This window comes from Triticum aestivum, chromosome 7B (genome assembly GCF_018294505.1).
Source record: "Triticum aestivum cultivar Chinese Spring chromosome 7B, IWGSC CS RefSeq v2.1, whole genome shotgun sequence".
NCBI lineage: Eukaryota > Viridiplantae > Streptophyta > Magnoliopsida > Poales > Poaceae > Triticum > Triticum aestivum.
The window spans coordinates 556,491,115-556,504,354 of NC_057813.1; the positions used below are offsets into that span (position 1 = coordinate 556,491,115).

The window sequence follows — 13,240 nt, forward strand, 5'->3', positions numbered from 1 at the left end:
CCAAATGAAACAATTTATATATGAAAAATGATCAGAAAAATCCAATCTATCCATCTGTACCATTTTCATGCATGTTAGAACAACTTATAGCTGCTGTTTAGCACAAATAATATAAATGACATTTGAATTTCACATATGGAGTTTGGTTTTGAACTTAGGGTTCAAACCAACTTCATTTAACTTTGTTTCTAGCTGCATTAGCTCAAAACACCAGCATGTTGCCATGCCATGATCATGCATCATAATGTTGCATAGCATTGATTGTGTTTCCTCTCTGTTGCCGGTAATTGTCCCCTCTCGGTAGACGATGTTCCGACGTTGTGATCGTTGACACTGATGAAGACTCAATGCTATCTTCAGAAGTGCCAGGCAAGCAAAACCCCCTTGTTCATTCCGATACAATCCCACTCTCTCGCTCCTGCTCTCTTTTACTGCACTAGGACAACAACGATTCAACTGTTACATGATGCGGTAGTTGAACCCCTTTCCTCTGCATGACCTGTAATTGCCACAGTAAATGGTGAAACCCACTAGCATGAGTGGGAGTTGTTTGAGCCCTGATGTGCCTACTCATTCATGCTTGTTTGTCATGCCTGCTACTGCTTAGAGTTGAGTCAGGTCTGATTCACCGGGGATGAATCAGAGGCGTGTGAACATGTCCTACTGTGTGTGAACTAAGTGTGCGAACACGATTTGGTAAAGGTAGCGGTGAGAGGCCATGTAGGAGTACATGGTGGGTTGTCTCATTGCAGCCGTCCTCAGGAACTGAGTTCTGTGTTTGTGATCCATGATCAGCTACTACCACGCATTGGAATGCTTAAGTGCCCCTCTCGGCTTATTAATCAACTTGATCTCTGTCCAGGAGTTGCAACTAGTTTCTGGTGTTTGTAGGTAGTGTTAGTAGTCTACCAAGTGGCACCCGGTACAGGTGGGCTTGGGACAGACTAGGCACAGTGGCACGGTGTACCAAGCGTAGATCCACCCGTCAAGGTGGGCTTGGGAACCCTGCACACATCGTTTGTGGCCGTGAGCGACACCCTGGCCGGATCTCCTTGCGGATGGAACCCGAATAGGCGATAAACCTGGACGAGAGACTTGTGTGGTTAGTCAGGTCGTGGCCGACACCCTCGCTGGGCTTCCGCTTGAAGGTTGCCGAGTACATGTCGTGTAAACGGGGGTAAGTGGTGAGAGCGTGTGTGAAGAAGTACACCCCTGCAGGGTTAATATGATCTATTTGAATAGCCGTGTCCGCGGTAATGGACTTCTGGGTTGCCTGTATAGTTCATAGATAACTTGAAGTGGATACTCTAAAATACGCAAGATAAGCGTGAGTGCTATGGCGTTCTCGTAGGGAGACGGGAGCGGATCCATAGTGGTGTATTGATATGGTGAATATGTGGACTCGTGTGCGCCACCTCAAAAGAGTTACTTGCAGTCGTAGTTCAGGTTAGCCACCGAGTCAAAGTTGGCTTGCTGCAGTTAAACCCCACCACTCCCTTTGTTGATACTGATGCATATGTAGTTAGTTCTGATGTAAGTCTTGCTGGGTACATTTGTACTCACATTTCTTAATTTATGTTTTTGCAGAGAGACTTCAGTCTCGCTAGTAGTTCCGCATGGACTTCGACATTTAGCTTGTTACCTCAGCTACGATCTTGTGCCCTCGGCAGGATCTGGTAGATAGTCAGGCTTTTCAGCCTTTTTCATTTATAGTTGTCTGTACTTAGACATGTTGAGCTTTCGCTTGTGCTTTGATTTGTGTGCTCTGAATGTTGGGTCATGAGACCCATGTTTGTAATATCTCGCTCCTCGGAGCCTATTGAATAAATACTTGAGTTGTAGAGTCATGTTGTGATGCCATGTTGTATTTGCACATATCGAGCATATTGTGTGTATGTTATTGAAATGCTTGGTATGTGTGGGATCTGACTATCTAGTTGTTTATCCTTAGTAGCCTCTCTTACCGGGAAATGTCTCCTAGTGCTTCCACTGAGCCATGATAGCTTGCTACTGCTCCGGAACACTTAGGCTGGCCGGCATGTGTCCTTCTTTGTTCCTGTGTCTGTCCCTTCAGGGAAATGTCACGCAGTGAATAAAGGAGTCATGTTAGCCCACTACAGCCCGGTTCACCGGAGTCCTGCTAGCCCAGTGCTACAGCCTGGATTCACTCGCTGATGACCGACACATTCGTTGTTGGGTCATGTATGCATGTCCCTGTAAGTTAGTGCCACTTTGGGTTCACGACTAGCCATGTCAGCTCGGGTTCTTTGTCATATGGATGCTAGCGGCACTATCATATACGTGAGCCAAAAGGCGCAAACGGTCCCGGGCCAGGTAAGGTGGCACCCGTGGGAATACCGTGCGTGAGGCCGCAAAGTGATATGATGTGTTACATGCTAGATCGGTGTGACTTAGGATTGGGGTCCTGACAGCTTTGGTATTAGAGCTTGACTGCCTGTAGGATTACCAAGCCAAACTGGTCGAAGTTGAGTCTAGAAATTCTTTAGTTATATAAGGGAATTGATTGTGGAATGGAACGTAAGGCTCTTTTTACTCCTTATACCTTATGCCCTCTAATCTGAGTTGTCTTACTTTTCCTACGGGGTTAAGGATCTAGGCTATCTCCTCTTTCTATCAGGATCACGTGTTACTACTCTGTAGACTTGTAAGATTGTTGGATTTAAGCCTCTGCTCAGTTTCTACTACCTCCGTGTGTTCATAGTTGATCTCGGAACCTTGATATTATGATGATCGAGTGGTTATGCCACCATTTTTGTAGCATGTCTTAAATTTTTTGAGCATGTACAGCCGTTATGCTGTCCGAGTCATCCCAGGTTTCTAAATAATCTAATGCAATTGCAAAATCCTTTCCCTCTGTTTTTGATGACCTTTCTGGCCAGGTTAACCACACTAAACGGTGAGTTGAGGTACTCTATTGCCTCGACGTATATGTTGGAGCTATTATTATGACCCTAGATGTCTAGAGTATCACCTAGTAATCTAGCCATGTTTTGTGTTCCAGTGTGATGATCCTGGCCATCATTCTCGAAAGCATCCCGTGATGCCATTTAGTTGGTAGTTTTTCTATTCCTGGGCTTCTGACCCGAGATTCACTCTACCTACTTCATGTTGTTAGTGTTTGCAAGTTCCTTTAGGAAATTAGTAACCTTTGCAATAGTCCTCGAAGTTCGTGGTATTTCCTTCTTCCAAATACTATGAACCACTTTATGGCAGAAGTTTGTTGGATCAAAAGATCACAACAGGAGTGCCCTCGATGAGTTCTCCATCCTATATTGCGACTCTGCCAGTTCTACTTTTCTGCATGGGTTATCCGGAAGAAACTTGTTGAACTTGTTTCGATATACTAACCTATGCATCCACTACTCAGAAAACCATATGTTCCTTTGAGTTGTCCCTCTGTAGTTGTATTCCAATCCTTGTCTATCATTTGATAGCCAAGTTTATGGCGTGCATTTGTGTTATCGATGCCTATTATTCTTGTGGTCCGTCAAGCCATTCTATTCCAGAGTGACTAGGAGAAACAAACTCCAGTACCTCATCCATATCCAGGATTGGGTCAAAGCAGTTGTGTTCTGCAGATCAAAATGCTAATCTAGCTCTTGTTCTGTTCTACCCTGAAGTATTACCGTCTTTATGTCAGGATTTTCATGAGAATTGCACCGGCTCTTGTGAATTCTTGATGTAGTGATACTTCTCGCCATCATTATTCATCCCTCGGTTCTGTGTTGTCGCAACCGGAATGCCGACAAGTGAATCGTGATGTGTGAATTCAATACCTAGCAACCTTGTTGCTTGGTAGTTAATGGACAATAATTTCATTCTTAGCGTGTTGGTTTTTGAATCATCATTCTAAGATTGATCATGCTACCTAGTCCTTATTTCTGGTGCACTCTTCGATCAATGAGTTAGGATTAGCCAATCCCTTGCTTATTTGATCATCTCGTCTTGCCCTGAAAAGCAAGATTGTTCTCGAGCTTAATAGCATATCGGTGGTTCGTGATTTTCCGAATATCTTCTTGGAAGTATTACCAGGTTGTCACCTGACCGCTATGTTGAGTTCGTGATCAAGTTGGTTTATTCCTGTAAACCACCCCTTCTCCAAGAGTCTGTGTTGGATACCCCTGATCTAGATGGTTAAGCTGAACAGCAACTTGGAGAGTTGGAAGATAAAAGCTTGCCTAACTTAGTTCATTTCCCAAAAGGGATATCTTGTGTTTGTGTGTGTTGAAGAAAGATGATATTTTCATTGATTGATCCTCGTGGTCAATTGTTGGATCTATTGTCTTACCCCAAACCTTTGATTTGAGTATGGGCTATCGTCAAATCAAATCAGAACCAATGATATTCGTAATGTTGTCTTACTTGTGGTTTTTCCTCGAGCTTACACCATTATATTCTTTGGTCTGACCAATGCTATCACCTTGTTCACATAATTGTGGTATTCCACTTATATGGAAACCTAGATGAATTGTTGTTGAGCCCATCAGCAGCATTTTATCTCCTCCATAATTCATGATGAACATCAGGCTAGTGTTGGAAACTTGTGTAAGCATTATCTTCGTGTTCCGTTCATGAAGGATATGCTTAGATGAAAGAAGTGACTTCCTCTAATTCATGTGCAATTGGTGCAAGTTGCCGTCGTGAATTCGAGAAAGTTAGTTTTGCTCCCTCCGGAATCATCCCAAGTCAGTCATGCACGTGCGAAGAATTCTGTGGTCTGTTAGACTGATCATCTTCGTTCCATATGAAGTTCATAGCACACCTAGCCACTGACTGATTTGTTCAAGGAAAAGGAGTTGTTGTGCAAATACTAGTTCATGCACAATACTTCGATATCCTCAATGATGGTTCCCCACCTGAACTCGGTAGTGTTTTATTATAAGACTACTACGTGGTCATGCTTGTCTGGGACAACGTGTTCACATGTTTGTAGCAGAACCAGCTCATGTTTGGAGCTTGCTATCGTAGTTCATTTCCCGAGAATCTCGCAACGTCATTTCGTCAATTTGTGTAGCAAACTTTCATTTTTCTTCCTAGACTCGATGAGTCTGGAATATCCTGACACCAACCAGATCTGAATCTCAGGCAGATATTATGGTTGGAACATTTCCCAAGAACTATAATATTGGTCCCTCGATAACCGGTAAAGTGGACGTCGTGGCCAACACACCCAGCCGGAAGACCTATTATTGTAGTATCTTGTTTGAGGAAGTTGGCCACCTCCCCATAAGGATTTTGTAGGATCTACTCCCTAGTTGTTCCTTATGGATTTTTGTGCTCCCGAAGTCCGACCTTTTACTTGATGTTCTAGTTATCAAACCATATCTATAAATGGGTTGTGCTAGCACATCAAGGAGAACATTAGAAGCGGAGTGCTAAATGTCTCTCGGTCGATCATCCGGATTACGATCCTTTGGCCTCGCTAAGGTGAAATTTGAGCAGGTGTTATCTTCCTTTGCATCTGCATCGTCCATCACTATCCACCATGGTGGTATGTTGTGTTGCCAGGATCCTTGACACGGATATTGGTAAACCTTGATGAATATGGAAGTGCTCAAGTTCTTGAGAGCACGCACAAGCGCTAGGTGTTATCATCGGCACTAACTGGGATTGCTCTCAGTTTCTTCGGTTATGCTATAACTTTTCAAACAGTGGACTCACTCTCTTCTGTTGAGCTTCTCCCCAGTTACTAAAATCATCCCTTGTGTTGTTTTCAACAAGGTAATCCACATCATCCATTTCAATCCGGGTATGCCATTCTACCGAACCCCTCCAAATGGTCGCTCGAGAATTGCCTTAGGTTGGTATAAAAGATTTTCGATGATCTCTGAATCAAAGGTAATTCTTTTTGCCACTTAAGGTAATAATCTACGAATCACCCTCCTCCAGGATGTCTCGCTGTGGCATCATGGCAACTCAACTGCTCGCTACGTTGACAACCGTTCACCACCCTTTTAAGCGTGGAATTGTTGTCTACCTAGTGAACCCTCGTCATTTGTTCCACTCCATCCCTCTAGATGTGTGTTTTGTGTCTCATCTCGAGTGGTGTTGCTATGCCTCATTCCGCGAGTTGATCCTAAGTTGTTCGATCTTCGAGAAGATCGATCCTTCTAGAGTCTCCTTCTCCTCTCGTTGTCGTGTTGGCTGGAGTTCTCAGAGCAAGACGACAAGACAAAGATGGTGATTGAATCAACATTCATTTGAAGTGCAACCTGGATCGTGAAGATTTCGTTAGTTGCATTTCCCCCTTTATCTTACCCTACGCCTGAATCTCGGGATGAGATTCTTGTTTAGTAGGGGTGAGTTGTCACATCCCTAGTTCTGGTATGCACTAGGCTAGCCTTCATGTGGGCATCATGTTTAAATTCTAATGAAATTTGAATTGAGGAATTTTCAAAAGCCTCAGAAGACCTCTAAAAATAACCAACATTTAAATCTCATCAAATGAGTCCAAGAAAATGTTCCTGTCATTCTATGAAAATATTGGCATGAGTTAAAATGCAAACCAATATTTTTGGAGTGACTGAAATATTTATTTTGGGCCTTTTGAATTAAATCAATGACATATTTGAGTTGGATCTATTTTGATTATATAAGAAATAAAGGTCAAACATTTTTGTAAGTTGCATGTGACTTGGGCTAGACCTGAGCTCAAATAACAATTTACAGAAAGTTTATAAAAATTATTTGATGTTCTAAATCAAATCAAAACAAATAACAGAAATAGAAAAACTTAAATAAAAGAGAGAGAGACTAACCTGGGCCACTTACCTGGCCGGCCCAGCTGGCAGGCCACCTGCTGGCCCAGCCCAGTAGCCCTTCCCGTGTCGTCTTCCTCCTTGCCAGGAGGACGAGCGCGTGGCCGCCGCGCGCCGGCACGCGCCCCGGCCACCTCCACCCTGCCTGCCTGCGTCCCCGACGCCTAGACACCTCCAACGACGCCACGCACCCCCCTGGACCGCTCTCACTCTCTCCCGTGGCGATTTTCCTCTCTGCATCTCTCCCCCCTCCTCTGTTCTCTCCACTGAGAGCCGCCGTCGCCGCCGCTCACCATTGCCGCGCCCAGAGCCACCTCCTCGCCCCTCTGATGTGCCTAGGAGCTCCGCCTTGTATCCGAGAAGCTCTACCACGACGCACGTGGCGCCGGGTGCCCTGAAGCCACGCCATCTCCGCCGTCTTCATCGCCACGGCCGGCGATCGCCGCCGCTCGATTCGCAGCACCGAAGATGCCCCCGAGCTCGCTGACCACCTCATCGTCCTCCCTGTGAGCTCCTGCTGATTTCTCTTTGCTCGCCCCCTCCGTTCCTGTCCCCTAGCTCCATTTTCCGACCGTGGCCGAGGTCACCGCCGCCGTGCCATGTCGTTGTTGTGGCAACAGCCACCTCCACCCGATTTTTAGCATGTTGCCGTGCTCACCGAGCTCCCAGGAGCTGAACGCGTTGCCCAGCTCCTCCTGTCGTGCTCCGTAGCCCCGTTCCGCTCGATGCCGTAGCTCCGGCCGCCGCCTAAGTGGTCGCCGCCGTCGACCCCGGCCTCCCTGTGCCCAGCTGCGTGCGCCCTAGATGCACGGGAGCACGGGCTCCCTCCTGGTGCCCTCAGCGCGACCAGCCGCGGGCTGTAGCGCCGTCCCAAGCAACTCCGGCGAGGTCTCGCCGTCGCCATGGTCGCCGGCGTCACTTGCTGACGTGGCTGGCTTAATTAGCCACTAATCACCGCACCGTGTCACTGACACTTGGCCCCACACACTTAACTAACCACTGCTTAATTCCTGTTTAGTTTAAATTAGTCATAGTGGCCCCACGCGTCGGCATTGACCTCGCTGACGTGGCCGTTGACCGGGCCCGCCTGTCAGTGTCACAAACAGACACTGGGTCACTGACCAGTTGGTTCCACCGGTCAGGTTTGACCTGGTCAGCCCCGGTTGACCTGCTGACGTCATGCTGCTGTCATGCTGATGCAATAAAGCTTTTCTGGCGTTTTTATTAAGTAAGGAAATTCCAGAAAATATAGTAAACTTCTAAAATTCATAGAAAATCAACCGTAACTCCAAATGAAATAATTTATATATGAAAAATGATCAGAAAAATCCAATCTATCCATCTGTACCATTTTCATGCATGTTAGAACAACTTATAGCTGCTGTTTAGCACAAATCATATAAATGACATTTGAATTTCACATATGGAGTTTGGTTTTGAACTTAGGGTTCAAACCAACTTCATTTAACTTTGTTTCTAGCTGCATTAGCTCAAAACACCAGCATGTTGCCATGTCATGATCATGCATCATAATGTTGCATTGCATTGATTGTGTTTCCTCTCTGTTGCCGGTAATTGTCCCCTCTCGGTAGACGATGTTCCGACGTTGTGATCGTTGACACTGATGAAGACTCAATGCTATCTTCAGAAGTGCCAGGCAAGCAAAACCCCCTTGTTCATTCCGATACAATCCCACTCTCTCGCTCCTGCTCTCTTTTACTGCATTAGGACAACAACGATTCAACTGTTACATGCTGCGGTAGTTGAACCCCTTTCCTCTGCATGACCTGTCATTGCCACAGTAAATAGAAGAAACCCACTAGCATGAGTAGGAGTTGTTTGAGCCCTGATGTGCCTACTCATTCATGCTTGTTTGTCATGCCTTCTACTGCTTAGAGTTGAGTCAGGTCTGATTCACCGGGGATGAATCAGAGGCGTGTGAACATGTCCTACTGTGTGTGAACTAAGTGTGTGAACACGATTTGGTAAAGGTAGCGGTGAGAGGCCATGTAGGAGTACATGGTGGGTTGTCTCATTGCAGCCGTCCTCAGGAACTGAGTTCTGTGTTTGTGATCCATGATCAGCTACTACCACGCATTGGAATGCTTAAGTGCCCCTCTCGGCTTATTAATCAACTTGATCTCTGTCCAGGAGTTGCAACTAGTTTCTGGTGTTTGTAGGTAGTGTTAGTAGTCTACCAAGTGGCACCCGGTACAGGTGGGCTTGGGACAGACTAGGCACAGTGGCACGGTGTACCAAGCGTAGATCCACCCGTCGAGGTGGGCTTGGGAACCCTGCACACATCGTTTGGGGCCGTGAGCGACACCCCGGCCGGATCTCCTTGTGGATGGAACCCGAATAGGCGATAAACCTGGACGAGAGACTTGTGTGGTTAGTCAGGTCGTGGCCGACACCCTCGCTGGGCTTCCGCTTGAAGGTTGCCGAGTACATGTCGTGTAAACGACGGTAAGTGGTGAGAGCGTGTGTGAAGAAGTACACCCCTGCAGGGTTAATATGATCTATTCGAATAGCCGTGTCCGCGGTAAAGGACTTCTGGGTTGCCTGTACAGTTCATAGATAACTTGAAGTGGATACTCTAAAATACGCAAGATAAGCGTGAGTGCTATGGATGGCGTTCTCGTAGGGAGACGGGAGCGGATTCATAGTGGTGTATTGATATGGTGAATATGTGGACTCGTGTGCGCCACCTCAAAAGAGTTACTTGCAGTCGTAGTTCAGGATAGCCACCGAGTCAAAGCTGGCTTGCTGCAGTTAAACCCCACCACCCCTTTGTTGATAATGATGCATATGTAGTTAGTTCTGATGTAAGTCTTGCTGGGTACATTTGTACTCACGTTGCTTAATTTATGTTTTTGCAGAGAGACTTCAGTCTCACTAGTAGTACTGTGTGGACTTCGACGTTTAGCTTGTTACCTCAGCTACGATCTTGTGCCCTCGGCAGGATCTGGTAGATAGTCAGGCTTCTCAGCCTTTTTCATTTGTAGATGTCTGTACTCAGACATGTTAAGCTTCCACTTGTGCTTTGACTTGTATGCTCTGAATGTTGGGTCGTGAGACCCATGTTTGTAATATCTTGCTCCTCGGAGCCTATTGAATAAATACTTGAGTTGTAGAGTCATGTTGTGATGCCATGTTGTATTTGCACATATCGAGCATATTGTGTGTATGTTATTGAAATGCTTGGTATGTGTGGGATCTGACTATCTAGTTGTTTATCCTTAGTAGCCTCTCTTACCGGGAAATGTCTCCTAGTGCTTCCACTGAGCCATGGTAGCTTGCTACTGCTCCGGAACACTTAGGCTGGCCGGCATGTGTCCTTCTTCGTTCCTGTGTCTGTCCCTTCGGGGAAATGTCACGCGATGAATACCGGAGTCCTGTTAGCCCGCTACAGCCCGGTTCACCGGAGTCCTGCTAGCCCAGTGCTACAGCCTGGATTCACTCGCTGATGACCGACACGTTCGATGTTGGGTCATGGATGCCTGTCCCTGTAAGTTTGTGCCACTTTGGGTTTACGACTAGCCATGTCAGCCCGGGCTCCTTATCATATGGATGCTAGCGACACTATCATATACGTGTGCCAAAAGCGCAAACGGTCCCGGGCAAGGTAAGGTGACACCCGTGGGAATACCGTGCGTGAGGCCGCAAAGTGATATGATGTGTTACATGCTAGATCGGTGTGACTTAGGATCGGTGTCCTGACAGCTTGGCATAGAAAGAAAGCACTTGTTGTTGTTGCTTGTTGAGGATGCTCCATGCAGAAGAGGAGTGCCATCAGACACACACACGCACACGCACACGCACACGCACACACATGAAAAATGAAGGAGCTTCTGAAAACTGAAATGGCCATGGGGATGACGGCGCTGCTTACCCGAGCTAGGAGGAGCCGTCGAGGCAGATGTCGGTGGCCCAGATCGGCTGCAGCATAACGGAGCAGACGGCGGCGAGCTCCTCATCCATGGGCAGGGCATGGTCATCGCCGTCCATGGAGGTGGAGGGTGACTGCTGCACTCCAAATCAAACGAATAAGTGATAGGGTCGGGGAGAGAAGGAAGAAGGAGGTCTAAATCAAGGAAAGGGAAGGAAAGGCAGAGCTCACCTCGCCGAAGTTGGAGGTGACGCCGCAGCTCCAATCTGGAAAACATGTACATTAAATCCAATATGGAAAACATGTAATTCTAAGCATTACAGGTCCCAACATACAAGAGCAAAGGATAGATTATTAATCATGCAAAGCTATATGAATCCATCTAAGAAAGGATCTACAGAAACTAGCATCCTTTTCATATATATATATATATATATATATATATATATAAGGATTTAGATATGTATATGCCCCTGTCTGAACCGAATGAGAAAGTGAATTTCCAATCAATTATTCGAGGGCAATGCATCTACTACCAATGATCAAGAAAGACACAGTCCATTCCTACGATGCATAAAAGTGGTAAATTACAGATGTGAGACTGTATGAAACCCGACAAAGGAAGGGTCGACATATATCAGACCCTTGGTAGAAATAAAACAGGTGCCAATTTGTTATATGCCCCTGTCTGAACCGCCTGGGAATGGGAGTCCGCAGCCAATTATTCAAGGGAAATCCGTTCCCTGATGAATTCCTACAGAAATGCATCAATCTCACAACGGAAACCTATGCAACATCTCCCGCAGATCCAACAATTTCTGGACATAGATGCGCAAACCAATGGAACTACCACACCATCTGAACACCCACAACAAATCATTCCAGCAAACCAACTCAGATGCACATATTTGTCAAACCCGTTCGACCTAAGTACCAAATCTACATGCAAACGCCAGATCCGAGGGACGCCCTACGAGAGCCCACGAACGCGAAACCATACATACATATAGGAGGGAGGAGGGGAGCAACGGCGCAGGTACCTCCTCCGCTGTGGCGAGCCATGGCGGCAGCTGGGGACAGGAGGAAACTGCCCCAACCGCGGGGAGGGGACGTGGCCGCGAGCAGCGGATCTGGACGAAGGGAAGGAAGGATCATGGCGAGGGGAGCACGTGTGTGTCCTGCGCGCCGGTGAGGGCCGCCAGAACTCGCTGGAATAGCCCGGCGTAGGTGGTGGCGGCGTCGGCTGGGAATGGTCGCTGGAGTCATAGCATAGAGAGGGGGGAGAGGGATTTTCTCCGACCGGTGCTAGATAGAGGATGGTGCCTTAGTTGTAGCGCATGCCCGTAAACTCGCACTATTACTAAGCAGGGTCAACCAGATGGTTTCGTTGACAGATAGTAATAACCGGGTTGTACCTCACGCGCTACTACTATTTTATTAGTAGTAGTGCTTGTTGTACAACCTGCGCTACTACTACAACCTGTCTGTGGGCATGGTTATAAATACTTACTAGTAGCATGTTTTTTTAGACCACGCGCTACTAGTAATATTTACTAGTAGCATGGATCAATGTAGCGCGCTACTGATAAATTGCAGCAACGCCTTATTTTAAAACTCGCTGCTGGTAAGATCCTGTGTATAGGCTTTTCCCTAGTAGTGCCTGCTACTTTATTGTTCAAACTTGAGTTTTGAAATGCCCGTGGGTCTCATATCGAGGCAGCAAATAATAGTATTTGTCTACTATCTGGTTCATCGGGGGTCTTCTATGTGGTTCATGTTGGGTGGGCACAAACAATAGATGATCCATTGTCTATCTTTTTAAACTGAAGCTACGATCTACCTGCTATCATTAGTTTTGGATCCATCCACTCGTTTGCTACCATCAGTCTTGATTTTTGCATGCACCCCTTAGGCCTTATAAAATCTAACCTTTTTTTATTATGCATGTCATATATTGTACACAATCGTACTGAACATGTAGAGAAAAAGAGAAGACCGTTGTGTGGGAATATAATGTAATGCAGACGCAACTCCATGGTGGGCGAAGTGCCCCCCCCTCTTGCATTTCTAAATTGTATTCCAGTGGAAGATAACTATTCAGAAGGTGATTCAGAAGGAGCTGACCATGCCTGTTTACCACCTGAGGTATTTGCTCTAACCTGGCATGCTGATGTTGGTCATATCATGCATATGGCGCCTCGCATTGCATACATTATACATCTTATGTGTCATCAGCTTAGTTTAGATTTGCTTTGTGTGAATGCCACCTGTTTGGTTTCTATATCATACTCCCACCATTCCTAAATATTTGTCTTTTTAGAGATTTCAACAAGTGACTACATACGGAACAAAATGAGTGAATCTACACTCTAAAATAAGTCTATATACATCCGTATGTGGTAGTCCATTTTAAATCTCTAAAAAGACAAATATTTAGGAACAAAGGGATTATATGGGAATTATGCAATCCATCTTCTTTAGCCAGGCATCATATACGTGAATCATGCAATGCCATCCTATTTATCCAGTCATCGTATATGTGAATTGTATCGTGCCATATTTTTTCCATAAT

The 13,240-nt window shown here is 46.0% G+C and overlaps 1 non-coding gene across 1 annotated transcript; it reads right to left on the bottom strand.

Moving 5' to 3' along the window:
- Positions 1-11,034: 11,034 nt before the first annotated feature.
- Positions 11,035-11,193, bottom strand: LOC123163481 (small nucleolar RNA snoR138). The gene has a single exon (XR_006481929.1). It is a non-coding gene; the product is annotated as a small nucleolar RNA snoR138 (small nucleolar RNA).
- Positions 11,194-13,240: the final 2,047 nt, after the last annotated feature.